This window comes from Marmota monax, unplaced genomic scaffold (assembly GCF_021218885.2).
Source record: "Marmota monax isolate L192 unplaced genomic scaffold, Marmota_monax_Labrador192_F-V1.1 WCK01_AAM20220418_F8-fsc00039, whole genome shotgun sequence".
NCBI lineage: Eukaryota > Metazoa > Chordata > Mammalia > Rodentia > Sciuridae > Marmota > Marmota monax.
Genome location: NW_026693602.1, coordinates 3,268,347 through 3,282,035, shown reverse-complemented (window position 1 = coordinate 3,282,035; position 13,689 = coordinate 3,268,347). Strand labels below are relative to the sequence as shown.

General features: G+C 38.3%; 1 protein-coding gene across 3 annotated transcripts in view; it reads left to right on the top strand.

Annotated features, from left to right (window-relative positions):
• The first annotated feature begins 2,816 nt into the window (after positions 1 to 2,816).
• The window catches only part of Il15 (interleukin 15), a 71,045-nt gene continuing 60,172 nt past the window's right edge, over positions 2,817 to 13,689 (top strand). For 2 of the 3 annotated variants that reach the window (XM_046459640.2, XM_046459639.2), the window contains exon 1: positions 3,042 to 3,449. The gene's annotated coding sequence lies outside the window, so the exon portion shown is untranslated. Of the gene's footprint in view, positions 2,975 to 3,041; positions 3,450 to 13,689 lie in introns of those variants that run through there. The other variant, XM_046459641.2, reaches the window with a different exon arrangement.

Genomic DNA, 13,689 nt, shown 5'->3' with positions numbered 1-13,689 from the left:
ATATATTGTACTTACATTGTACACAGGTACTGAATGTGCCCCATAAATAATGTGCCCCATAAATAAGTACAATGAGATAAAAATAACAAAATTTTAGAAATTGTACTGAGCACAGTACTAGGTGCACACTTTAAGTACTGTAGAAGTAATTTCTAACATTGTTATACCTCTAAAAATGCAACAACTCTTAAAGTTCCTGAAAACTTAAGTCACCTTTAAAAGCATGAGTATTCCTTTAATGCTGAGACAATCAAAACAAATCAAAACAAAAAGAAGTGAGAGCTTCCATGAGGTTTAATGCTGCATTTCAATCACACTTATTCAAGATGGAAACTTGAGGGATCTTGTGTAGCCCACACTTTCCAAAGACCAGATCAACTTGTTCTTGGCTTGTGATTTAATCTTAGGAGGACCATAAATAAAGAGTCTGTCATGGACTTTGAACACTAAATCTAAATGTTATGACCTAGCATTTAGCTTAGTCCAAAAGCTATAGAAAACATATGTGATTGATTTATTTTAAACATAACTATTTAATTGGCAAATATTGTCTTTGGGGGAAAAATCAGATATTGAAACATTATTTAAACTGTGGTTTTACTGTTCATTCTTTGAAATCAGAAGATTACTATGGCCGCTACTGTAAGGTTTAGTTAATTTTTACTTCTTCCTACATTATGATTTTATCGTAAGGCAGCTTCAAATTATTTCATCAATCTTTGCCTTTGCTTTTAATTTATGCAGGGGAATTTACTTGTTCATTGGCTTGAATAATTCTCAATATCTTGCCAAACAGCCTGTGGCAACTGAACAGACAAGACACATACATTAGACTTTTCCATTTGAGTGCAATACAACAAAAACAAATTATGCAACAAACTCAACTTCATGAATTGTAGACACTCATAATTCAAAAATTTCCCTTTTGTGTCTGTAATTAAGAAAGCAAATTTGACACATATATTTGGGAGGCAAGTAGCAAAGCAAAGCATATCTTTGGCTATAATAACTTTTCATTCCATTTCTTTTTGTTATTTTATCTCCCTAATCTGACTGAATGCTTTATATCATTCAGACCATCTTATTTCAGAACATATGTTAGGCGTTGAATCAGTAACTCTAGAACTTCAGTTTTCTTATATACTCAGATTGTTCTTTTAAGTATGAAGAAAGTTCCCATCCATTCATAGTGTTATAAAAACTCTCCAGTTACTCAGAACATGTAACACATTGTGGTGGCTGCAATGGGTTAAAAATGTGCCATCAGACTGGACAGCCCCAAAAGACTAGTGATCCCCAGCTGAAAGGAGCATCCTCTAGAGCACCTGGGCAGCCCAATAGGGGCAGGATCTGGGATGCCATGTGTTCTCTGGCTCTGCTAGGTGGTGTTGGGTGTGGCCCATAAAGGGGATGGGAGAAGAATTCACTTGGCAGGAACACAAGAAATTCAGCAGTGGTCCAAGTTGAGGCAGGGGTCACCTTGCATATTGTCCATCCCTATTCCTTCTTCACACACATTCACATATCAGTTCTTTTGTAATTGCTGTATAGTTCTGCAGTGGAATACCAAGCCTTTCAGATGGGCATGCATTTTACAAATCAGAGCTTTCTGATATTGCTATGAGAAAGGCAGATTGGAGTTGAAATTCATGAGCATTATCACAAGAAAATCCAACATTACCTTGCTTGGACAGAGAAGAATGATTCTTTCACTACTTTAAATATAATTTTCAACTATGAAAAAATTTAGAGAGGTTGTAAAAGAAGGTCTTACATATTTCCAGTAACTTGCTATTATAGCTATATAAAGTTTGAAGTGATTATTACCAAAAAGTCTATCAGTTGTTTCAAACATAAAACTTTATATAGGAAAGGTAAGTTTATGGAAACAAACTCAAATTTTTTCATAAAAAGCAATAAATGATTTTATGTGGAATTTTATGCACAGTTAATAATGATTTTGAATATTTTCCCGCTTTTTTATCATATTAATTTAATACAAAAAATAGTTAAAATTTCAACAGGGCTCCAAGGAGTCTTATCATTTTCTCCGTGCCTTGACTCTGAAAGATTCTGGGAAGCACCTTCCAACAGCGATTTTTAGTGATTCACATGCATGCCAGATTCTCCCAAGAGCTGGGCATTCTGCCTTTGCTGCTAACTCAGATCCACATGCAGATCACTCAGCCTCAAAAACATCATTCCAATTTGAACATACAATAAAACATCTCAGGATTCCATCAAATGGGACCCCCATGTAATGTTTTAAGCTCCACTACCTATTAGACTGAAAAAGGGATTCCAGAGAGGTACAGTTCCTGCAAAGTTCACGGATCCTGACAACTGCCTGCAAGAAATGGGTCACTCAGGTGTCTTCAACAGTTTCCTTTAATAAGTCAGAAACTTCCTTCTTCCCACTTCTGCTGCGGGGAAACTGGCTTGTCTGGAGTAACTATCCATCCCAATTCGAAATCCCTTTGCTTTCCCCGGAGCGCCCACCGCACCAGGGTCTTCAGGCTTTGCTGCATAAATTTCCCTAAGGCGGCAGTAGCTGTGACTGTGGCCTGTGGGCTCCACGCCACCGATTCAGACTTCTTTGTAGGTGTCCCAGGAGGCAGATAAGGCCAGTGGCCAGTAGCGCATCAAGGCGGGTCCGGGCTCCTTCAGTATCCCGTTCCCGCTTCAGGTTCTGTGCCCCAGGACCTGCAGGTGATCGAGACTACACCTGTGGCTCCAGGAGCCGCCTGCCACCCGCCCCTCCCCCAACCTCTGCTGGAGGTGTTTATCTTTGCCATTGCTTCTGGCTCTTTCTCTTTCACTTTTCTTTTTGCCAGAGTTGGGACTCCCCGATTGGAAGGCGGCGGGGGAAATCACAGCTGACTCGCACGCTCGCTGCCGTCGAAGCCCCTAGCCCTGTCCTTGGTACGTGGCGCTGGCTGCAAGGAGACCACCCTGCATCCAGGTGTCCATGGAGGTATGAGCTCAGCTTCTCCGCTTTGGGAATGGAGATGGTGTTGCTTGAAAACGCGGTGGAATTTTCCCCGAAAGCCTACGCCCCGGGCCCCTCCCAGCTGCGGCTCAACTCACACTTCTCCTCCACCAGCCGCAGCCGGGCCGCCCCGCCCCCTTGACGGGGACTTCAGTTTTCCGTTGCACGACGTGCAGACGGTTTTTCCCCTCCTGACCCTTTATTTCTCCCGTGGGTTCGCCTGCCTGTACGCCTGCTTCCGGAGGAGCGCATTTTCGCGTCCCTTTGCGCCTTGCGTGCGTCTCCCCGGTGCGCTCCAATCTTGCCATTCCCGGTGGCGGGCAAGCAGTGACAGCGCCGGGCCCCTGCGCGCCACCTACTCTGTCTGGCTGTCCCAGCCACGCAGCGGGTTTCCAAGAAGACGCGCTCCCGCAGCACTGATTCTTCCTGAACCTACTCCACCACAGAAAGGTCAAGAAAGGTACCGCCGCTCTCTGCTTGCTCTCTGTCGCCCCAAGACCCTTGCTCTTCGTGCGTGCGCGCCTCTCTCACTACCTTTGCAAAATCAAATTACATTCGTCTTTGATCAGGATATGTCTTCTAGGGAGAGAATTATGCAGGAATGATCATTGCTTTGGCACTCAGGCCTGGCGCTGTGTTCGCGCCAAATCTGCACAAGTCGCTTGTCTCTCAGAAAAGCAGTATTTGGAATGAAGGAAAAAGAAAAAAAAAGAAAGAAAAAGAAAAAAAGAAAGGAAAAAGAAACTTGCAAGAAATTTGAGAGAATGGTATTGAAATAAAACCCTTATTCAAGAGGCTTTAAATAAATAGCTAATTATTTTTTTCAAGCTTTATTGAAGCTCCATTATTACAAGAATTTACAGTTCACTTGAATTAAATTTTTGTGATTCTATGCACTTAAAATTTGCTAATGTGTCAAGCAAAGTAGTTCTTCATTGATGCTTATAAATGAAATAGATTGTTAAACAGAATGAGTCACAAGTTAAAACTAGAAGCAAAAGTGGCTGTCACCAGCAATTTCCCATTAGGTGTTTCTAAACTATTTTGGATAATGGCCACTTCTTGCAGTTGTGGTCACTCTCATCTTTCAGTTTATGGAATGAGACCCAACTGAGCTGGCTGAACTCTTGTGTTAGGATTATGGAATAAATAGATCAGGATGGTTATTACACATCTTACTATGCAGAAGCTGTAAGGTGGACCATTCTGTTGAAATCATCAACATAAAATACACATTAAGATTTAAACTTCTGTCATTTTCTTATAAAGTAGTGCATTGGACATGGTAGAGGGAGGAGGTGCAACTGAAGAAATATCAAGATATGTAAAGGACTGAACACAAAGCAATAGTCATTTTAGGGTTTTAAAGTAAAGAAAAAGCTGAAGTTTTAGTGTCAGAAAATTCTTAGGGTTTATTAGGATTCTTTGTGTCATGTCCTTATATTTTTCTTTTTCTCCTTCTGAGGTTCATTCAGACTCATGATCTGCTTTGCAGCAGTGACTAAGAAGGGTTAGATTGGCCCTAGATACAGAATCTCAGATGGGTAGGGTGTTTCCATGATTTTGATGTCATTGCTCTCTGCTAATTTAAAGGAGCAACTCTAGTGTTTGACTTGATGTTCTCATTAGAATTTACCTGCAGATTACTGGTAAGCTTAAGAAAAATAATATGATACTTTTTGTTTAAATCCCTGAAATTAGTATAGCAGAAAGCCATCAACTAGTACTAGTAAGAATTAATATTGTCAATGAATGTATTTTTAAAAACTGCTTTGGAGGATGGAGAAAAAATATGGTTTTAAGTTTATTGGAAGTAGAAGAGTTTAACATCCGGAGCTTCCCCGTCTCAGGTTTGCTGCCTCTGGTAGGTTACAGGAAGTCTGTAAAAGAAGCGGCATGCTGTGTAGATGTAGATTTTCTTCAGGAGAATACCCCATAATTCTAATCAGCTTTTAAAATGGATCTTTGATACAAAAAGTTTACAAAACTTTTAGAATTTAGAAGATTGTCCTTCCACCCATTTCTCTGAGTGTTTTCTTTCTTTTTCTTTTTTTGTTTATTGTGTAACTACTCTTCTGAAGGTTAGTTAGTGATAGATAACACAGAGTACTGTCTTCAGATCCACAAGTTGCATTTTGGACAATAATAGGATTAACAGCCAACACCTGTTGAGTTCTTACTAATGCATCAAACATTGTTCTAAGTAAGTATGTTTTGGTTTTTGTATTTTGGCAGTGCTGGAAAATTTAACCAGGGCATCCAGCATGGTAGGCAAGTCCTCTACCACTAAGCTACATGCCCAGCCCCCTAAGTATGCATTTTAAAAACCATCCTGATATATTTTCGTGGTGCAAACTATATTTTGTAGCTTATGAAATTATAGAGTAAATAACTTTCCTAAGGGGATAGGCTTAGAAAGTGGAATTCTAATTCACATAGGTTTAACCCATTTTGTCTCATTATCCCACATGTGGAAAACCTATAAAAAACTTAAATATGATAATAATATGATTACAAAATGATAAAAATATAATTATAATAGTTATGATATAATAACATAAATTCATGTTAATTTATATATGAGCTCTAGGTTATGATTTCCAATTTATTTTAATATTTTGTTGAAATATTTGCAGGATCGAATACTTGAGACCTACTAGGTTAAGAAAGCATGTATTTATTCAAGGATACTATTATTTCCTACATAATATTCCTCACTCAAATATTTCCTACAGTTTGACAGTGACAATCATATTTCATTTTGAGGAAATGTTATAGTGTTAGAATGTAGATTTTAAAGTAATGTTTGTATGACACTTATATAATTGACATCAATAAGTACATATTTAACAATTCTCTTTATCCAAATAATATTCATATAAGTATCTCTATGTTTAGTTCCCTGGGGAAATATCTTTTATGTTCCCTGAATGAAAACACTTGTCCAATTCGTATCAGTTTTAACTGATAAAAGAATAACAGTAGGCAAATTTGGATTGATCGATATATCTATATCCACCTATTTACTTATCCATCGGTCCAGGTAGAAGGGCCAGGACTCATGAAGGGATCAGGAAACCCCCTTTTCAGAAGGCCTTATGATAGAAAAGCTGGGAAGAAGCCAGCTTCTTTCTTTAGCTATACACTCATTCTTAGATTTACTTACCCAGTGATTACAGTAACTGCATGAGACTTTAGAGATTGAACATTGCTTAAATGCTTGCTGCTAGTCTTTTAAATTGATTGGATGGAAAAATTCTATAGGGCCTTTGAGAGAAAATGTGTGGTGGTGAGTACTGGAATGTAATTAACTAAATAATTAATAACAATTTGATGGTGTATTTCACTAATGAACTATCATCAAGTGTATATACATATGTAAACATATGCATAACTGTGTATATTCTGTATGTGTGTGTGCATGTGTAATCATATGTAAGTCTGTGTGTATATATATATGCATGTACATATCACCTGTTAACATCTGGGGACAGATAAGGGCTATTTTTCACTCTGCTTCTGGAGTATATTGAACCAGGGATAGCCCAGAAATCTTGACAGAGAGTCTGAAGTACAAATTATTGTTATTAAGAGAATCATTCCAGTAGAAACCAATGTGAATCTGGAAGTAACACAAAGGAAGTTCCACGCACCACAATGATATTTCATCTGCATGACCTCATGGACTTCTAATAATAACTGCATTTTTATCTTCATTGTACAAAAAAAAATTGTACTGGTATGCAGAGTTTCACTTGGATTAGGACATAGCTAAGAAGACATTCTGCTGAGATTTATTTTGGTTACAATGTTAATACTTTTTTGTATATCACATGTTTTCTTTTCTGGGTTCTGGAAGTCAGTTGTTCAGTATAATGAAAACTATAATGCTTGTATCCTTGCCATGAAATAGATGGTGATCATCACTGGGATAATCTAATGATATTTATTATTTAGCTTTATGTTAAAAGATGTTCTTTTTTAAAAAAAATAGTTATTCATTGCTGGGATTAGAAATAGTAAATAAAAGGTTCTTTGAGCTCAGTTCAGTTCAACAATATTATTTGTACACATTTTACATCTGAAGGCAAGGTATTTGTATACATCTGTTTTACAGTGTTTTAGCCCATGGCAGAGATAGAGGGTTGCATATAGTCTAAATTAAAAAGGACTCAAAAGTTTGGATACAATATGTGGTTGTGTCCTCTCCAAATGTTAATGATTCTTTCAAGTCCTGATAGGTATTGGGAAAGATCAGAGGGGAAAGAAATTATTTGTCAAATGGAGGAATTGCAACTGAAAATAGTCCTAGAAGAAGAAGATATGATGATTTTAAGATTGATGGGGGAGGAAGTTATCATAGTGACACATACAAAAATGCCCAGAGAAAGCCCAGATCTCTCATAGCACTGAATTATACTTCTCCTTAATGGGAATTTTACACACATGTTTTTAAATTGAAATTTGAGAAATGAAGCAGCCCTTGCACACTGTTAGTGATGATCTCTAAAATTTTCAAATAATTATTCTTAAATTGAACACTTTTACAGTTATGGATTTTATAATATATTTTCCATTTTTTCTCCCTTACTTCCCTACAACAAAAGTAAGTCTATAAATTCAATCTTAATCCTTTTAACTAAGGGGTTCTATTGTTAAAATTTCTTCTTGGTTATGTTGTTTTACCTATTATGAATGTACAATTAACCAAATAATCCTTTTTATTGTAAGCAATGATGAGGCATAAAACTAAAGCTATAGTGGAAATGTGAATGATAGATATAGAGATGATTGATAACATTGGTTTGATTTAAGTTAAAAGCTCTCTCTTAAGTCAGTTTTTCAAGTTGCTCCTTTCTTTATGTGGCACCCTGGCAAGGCAAGCCAAAGGGTCAGATTCTGCATGGGGGAGGGATGTGTCTTTCATAAAGTGGGAAAAGAAGAAAGGGGAAGTAAGAAAGGAGAACTTGCTAGAAATCTGCTTGTCTCAGGTCCAGCAAGCATGGCATTGATAGTACTGGGGGAGTCCCACTAAGCAGTGGGTATGGAATTTGATTCCTTTAGTGCTCTGTACCCACATACCCCTGGGAAAATGCAGGACACCCCAGGGGCATGTTTTGTTCTGTTGGGAGGTCTCTGATCTAGTTCAGCCTTAACCTCTTGACATCTGGATTGCCGTGGCTTACTACACATAAAGCTAAGTACTCGGGGCCTGTAGGCAGAGGTGAAGGACCTAGTGGGACTGCTGTGGAGCCTCCTCCCTGGCTGGCAGTAGGAAATACTTTCTTACAGGCTGTGATCACTTCTGCATCCCCCTCTCCTCTTCTAGCCTCAGCTCCAGGCACACTGCTGCTGTCTTCTACACGTACTTGCCCCTCAGTGCCAGCCTGCCAGGGTCCTGCACCAAGGGCTTATCATCTGTAGTGTCTGTGTCCTCATCCTCTGCCCGGGCAGAACTACTTTCTTCCTTTCATGTATTTATTTGGTGCTGTCTGTATTCCCTTATAATATTTTTTTTATGTCTGTAAATTCATTTTGATATGAGTCTGACTCTGTACTTGCATTTTAAATAAAGAAAAGATCTGTGTGCCTTGCAGAAGATTGGTCACATACATGATTTGTATTGATTCAGTGAGAATCAGTTGGATCATTCAAAAGTTGGACAGCTAAGCGCATGAATGTGAAGGAGGGAAGAGGCATAGCAACATAGCAAAAAAACAGTGCTGGACCAATAAAATGCCGACAGTATTTTAGGAAAATTAGCTCAAGGCAGAATTTGTTGAAGGAAAAAGGCAACTTAGAGATCAGAAAACCAGATAGAAATCCATCTAGTTAATTCAGGTGTGTGATCTCATTCTCATTATCTAGTCAAGGGTTTATAGCTCTAATAATTCTTTCTCTCCATCATTTTTTTTCTCTCTCTAATGGGTCTTTCCCCTTACCATATCACCAAGGTATAATTCCTCCTATTGAGCAAAAAATAGCCTTGTGTCATTTTCCTCATTTCTTTCCCCTACCATCTGGGTGTTGTGCCCCCATTTTTCAGGAGAACTTTCAAGGTTCATCATATTCTTTACCTGAGATTTTATTTTTTCTCACTCTGTCTTGAACCAGCCTGGTGGTCATCCCACAGGTACATTGAAATCCATTTGTCAAGGACACCAAGAACCTCTCTGTTTTTAAATCTCGTGGTGAGTTCTTGGCTCTCTTCCCCCATGCTCTTTCAGCAGGACCTGAGAGTTCTCCGGTGGACCAAACCCTCTTCTTTCTTTATTTTCCTTTTTCCTCACCAGCAGCCATTTCAGTCTCTTTGACTGGTTTCTCATTTACCGAGTGTGGAAATATAGGAGAGTTTGAGGGCTCAGCCCTCAGGGCTTTACTCTATGAATATACTCACTACTTTGGTGATTTCATCGATCTCATGGCGTTAATGCCTTTGTATACTGATGAGTCATAAATTTATGTCTCCAGCCATGACCTGTCCCTTGAACTCCAGACTCATATCCAAAGTCTCTCCAGAATCTCGATTAGATGTCTAATACTCATTGGATTCCTGAAGATCCTCCCTGTCTGCCTCTCCCACTGTCTTCTCCATCTTACTTGAGGCTTCAGTCAGCTTTTTCACTACTGTGACTGAAAGATCTGGTCAGAACAATTTTAGGGGAGGAAAAGTTTATGTTGAGCTCACGGTTTCAGAGGTCTCAATCCACAGACAGCAGGCTCCATTCCTTGGACTTGAGTGAGGCAGAACATCATGGCAGAAGAGTGTGGCAGAGGGAAGCAGCTCACATGATGAACAGAAAGCAGACAGAGAGACTCCCTTTGCAACATACAAAGTATATACCCCAAAGCCACACCCCCAGTGCCTACTTCCTCCAGCTATACCCTACTTGTCTTCAGCCACCACCCCATTGATCCCATCAGTTACTCATTCACTGATTTGTTTAAGACTCTCGCAACCCAATCATTTCTCCTCTGAACCTTGTTGCATTGTCTCACACATGAGCTTTGGGGGAATACCTCCCATCTAAACCATAAGGATTCATTCTTTAAAATGAATAGACAGTAAGTCCATCATCAATCAATAAATCAATCATGGAGTCATCTTGGACTTCTGTTTTTCTCACACCTACTTGAATCTGCCACCAAATCATTTAGCCATGCTTTTGAAATATAGCCCACCCGTGACCTTTTCTCACCACCGACATTGCTGCCACCTGGGCCCAAGCGAGTATCATTGCTCACAGTATAAATGCAAGAATTGACCTCGATAGTGCTACACTTGCTTCCCTCTGCCCGACTCCAGCCTGTCCTCAATGCAGAAGCCATATTGTTTCATTTAAATGACAGTGAATTAAAAATGACTATCATAAGAGAAAAATGGAATGTAATAACAGTTGAGAACTCAGTGGCTTAAAAACCTCATTAATTTGTTATTTATCATGATTCAGCAGTCTGGGCTACCTTTAGCTAGTTGACTCTTCTTAGGTTGTTAGGGTCAAATATCCAAAAATGCTTCTTCATTCTCCTGTCACCTCAGCTAGAACATCTGGAAAGCTAAAGACTGGCCAGCCATTAGCCTTCCTCTGTTTGGCCTCTCTAGATGCCTAATTTACATTTGCATGAGTTGAGTAGCCTGCTTTCTACCCTTAGAGAGGTTAGAAATTTTTATACTTCTTTTAGTTTAGCTGTTGATGTATTGTTTCTTGTGTTTAAATTCGTATCTCTTTAAGACATGGGGGACTTCCTTTTAATTTGAGTTTAACTCCATTTGATTAAAAAATGTATATTTTATATATAATATATAATAAATATATATAATATATAATACATCAATAATATATAATAAATATATATATAAATGTGTATATATAATGAATATATATTATATAATATATAATATATAAATATTATATTTTATATATAAATTATTATATTTTATATATAAATATATAATAAATATTATATATTTTATATAAATATTTTACATATAATATATAAAAGACTCCACTTTTCAGATACAATATATATATTATATATTATATATTGTATCTGAAAAGTGGAGTCTCTCTCTGCTTCTGATCATCATATAAGCTGCTTCCAGTCTTCTACCATGATGTTCTGGCTCACTTAAGCCCCAAGGAATGGAGCCTGCTATATACGGATTAGACCTCTGAAATTGTGAGCCTCCAAATAAACTTTTCCTCCCCTAAAATTGTTCTGGTCAGATCTTTTAATCATAGCAGTGAAAAAGCTGACTAAAACATTATATCTATATCTATCTATATCCTGAAAACTCTAAACACTGGCTCCTGTTTACTTTCGCTGCAAGTGAGAATGCTATAGAAGAAGCCCTTAGGATTTTTAGGAGCCCAATCTGACAAGATCTAAGGCAGCACTTTAAAACTTTCTAAGGTCTTACTGAAGGATCTTTTTGCTACGTGCCTACGATATGATCTTCAACCTGAGAGCACATTGTTTTAGTAAACCTTGGATTTGACCTCTCTTCTATGACTACTTCTCTCTTTGAATATCTTTTGCTGCCTAGAAAAGCAAGAATTAGTTTTATTTTCTCAGCCAGCAAATCTTGGGTTGAGTTATTTCCTCTAAATTTGGCTTGAACACCGAGTTATATTTCTCTTCCTGCACTTACTCATGGTGCGCTGAATGAAACCTATTGTCACTTTCAGAAGCACATTCTTTTTTTCTTCTCTATTATTATAGGCCACGGTGCTGCCAATGTCCTGTCACACTATGACATGAGTTGTTCCCTCTCCAGCCTCTAATGACAATTTCCCTGCTGACTTTCTAGCCCTTAGTGACAGTGTCCTTGATTCTCTTCAGATTGTTCACCTGCCACCTAGTTCGTATCAGTTTCTGGTACAGTTATTAATCTTTAAACTACCCCCAAACCTACTGGTGTATGATAAGAACTATTTTATTTTCTCAGAGTAAAAATGTGGACAGGACACAGTGGTGATGGTTTGATGTTACTCCACAATGTCTGTGGTCCCAGAAGTTAGGACTCAGTGGACCTTGGTTCGCTTTTATGGGATCCCAAGTCTGGTTGTTGACTGGGTTCTCCTCCATGGTTTTCCATGTGGCTGGCTTGAGCTTCCTCATAGCATGAACCTCTCATGGCTGTCAGACTCCTTGCCTAACATTCATTTTCTATAAGAGAGAAAGTGGGAACTGCAGGCTTTTCAGGCCTGGGAGTTGAATTTCACAGACTACCACGTTTATCTCATTCTTTTGGGAAAAACAAGTCAGAAGACCATCCTCTGTTCAAGAGGACAAGACACAGATTCCACCTTTTAATGGGCAGCACATCATGCAGGTTCATGATGGGAAGGCATTGATGTATGGTAGCTACTTTTGAGAGATAATCTGCCAAAAGTGTGATCTTGTCAAAACATTAACCAGGTTTTATCTCCTCCCCTTTATTCAGAACTATCCATTGTCTTCTCATCTCATTCCAACAAAAGCCAAATTCTGTTATTTTTATATTTCTGTTATAAAAATAACTGATATGTGATCAATATGTCCCTAAGTGATTTGTAGCCATTATCTCATCCACTGTCTTTCCCAGAGCACTAATTCAGTCACCCTGGTGGCTCTTCTATTCTTCAGTCATAATGTCACGTTCTTGTGTACAAGTCTTTGAACTTGATCTTCCTTCGGCCTAGAATGTTCATTTCTCAGATATGACCCACTCTTCTTACCTCCGTAAAGGCCTGGCTTAAATATCTCCTTTGCAATGAAGCTTTTCCTGACTGGTGAACTTCAGATCGCCCTCAGAGCTTCTCCGAACACCTGGCACTATCTTGTTACCATGGTGAAGGGTCTCACCTCCTGGTGCTCCACAGAAATTTGGGAGAAAGGCTGGAAAGGAAGTAGCTTTATTTAAAACCAGGTTTGAAGAAGAGAGAGAACTTTCTGTCTCAAATTTCCACCTTTTGAGAGGAGATGAGGCTTTCAGAAGAGAAGGGGAGGCACAGTGGAAAAAAAGTCAGGAAAAAGAGTTTAACTAGACTTGACTCAGCTGTTAGAAAATTCTCTCCAGCATATTCTGTATGGTCTGGATCGGGAAGGGAAATGAACTTTCCTGAGGGCCTAATTTGGCCCAGGCTATTGATAGAATCCTCATATTTATCATTAGGAGTAAGAGTTTTTAGCACTGAAACAAATATGCACAGAAAATAAAATCAGAGCTGTTTAATATTGCATGCCAGTTTTATTTAGAGTTGATAATTTTATTATCACAAAGTAAGTGCTTCAACAAATGAAAGGAAATTGAAACAAGGCACACCTATTTTCTCTAAATTCGTTCAAATGGAAGTCCTTTCATTTTCTTAATTCCATTTACCAAGTATTTTGAAAAAAAAACCACGATTATTTCAATAGTACAAAAATGATAAGGGAAATTTTATAAAACTGGAAGTATTAGTAGCACATAGATTAGTGTCTCTTCTCTTAAGAATGCAAGATAGGGCTGGGGCTATAGTTTAGTGGTAGAGTGCCTGCCTGCACATGTGAGATACTGGGTTCCATCCTCAGCACCACATAAAAATAAATAAAGATATTGTGTCTAACTATAACTAAAAAATATTTTAAAAAACGAATGCAAGATAACAAATATGTAGCCCTAACGGCATTATTATATCACTTCAGAATTTACCATAACCCCAAATCAGAGTAAA